Source organism: Rhagoletis zephyria, unplaced genomic scaffold, assembly GCF_001687245.7.
Source record: "Rhagoletis zephyria isolate East Lansing unplaced genomic scaffold, Rhagoletis_zephyria_1.1 Rzeph_scaffold_71580, whole genome shotgun sequence".
Classification (NCBI taxonomy): Eukaryota; Metazoa; Arthropoda; class Insecta; order Diptera; family Tephritidae; genus Rhagoletis; species Rhagoletis zephyria.
Genome location: NW_016228630.1, coordinates 1 through 600, shown reverse-complemented (window position 1 = coordinate 600; position 600 = coordinate 1). Strand labels below are relative to the sequence as shown.

The 600-nt window shown below is 38.5% G+C and overlaps 1 protein-coding gene across 1 annotated transcript in view; it reads right to left on the bottom strand.

Annotated features, from left to right (window-relative positions):
• LOC108357169 (innexin inx2-like) overlaps positions 1 to 591 on the bottom strand; it is a gene marked incomplete at its 3' end in the record, with an annotated part of 1,277 nt that extends 686 nt beyond the window's left edge. Inside the window, exon 1 of the mRNA XM_017608263.1 lies at positions 129 to 591. The remainder of the gene's footprint in view (positions 1 to 128) is intronic.
• Between the last annotated feature and the right edge of the window lie 9 nt (positions 592 to 600).

Below are 600 nucleotides of genomic sequence, written 5' to 3'. Positions count from 1 at the left end.
GCTTTGTAGTGCATGCGGAAGACATTGTTGTCGATGCAGACTTGATCGATCTTCAGCAGCCCCTTGACGGAGCCGAATACATCAAACATTTTGTCGGTTTATTAACGTAACGTAGATACTATTTTTTATTTTATAAAAGTCAGTAAAGTTTAAAGTTATATTTTTAAAAAGGATTCGCGACACAGGCGCGCGTACCGAGCGAGTGACTTGTTGTTTCGGGAATGTTGAAAGTGCAATTTTAATGATTCGAAAGAGGCAGTAACGGAAACGCGCTGGTAATACTTTCGTTGGTGTATTGAGTACTCTCGTTTGCTTGCGGTATGCGGTTTGTTGTTGTTTGATGTTATGTTTTTTTTTTGGTTGCTTTTGTATTTAACGCTTTTCTACTCTTTCCTTCCAATTATACTTTCACACACAGCATTCGCGTTGCTGTGGTTTTGCATACGATTTCACGTATTTGTTGTGGTTTTCGCCGTTGTTACTGTGGCAGTGACGATCAGTAGTAAATTTCGGAAATCAGTTTCCACGCGCATAACAAAGCTTTTATTCAAAGTTCTTTCAACATTTGATCCAAACAGTTCTCAGATCATTTTTGCATAT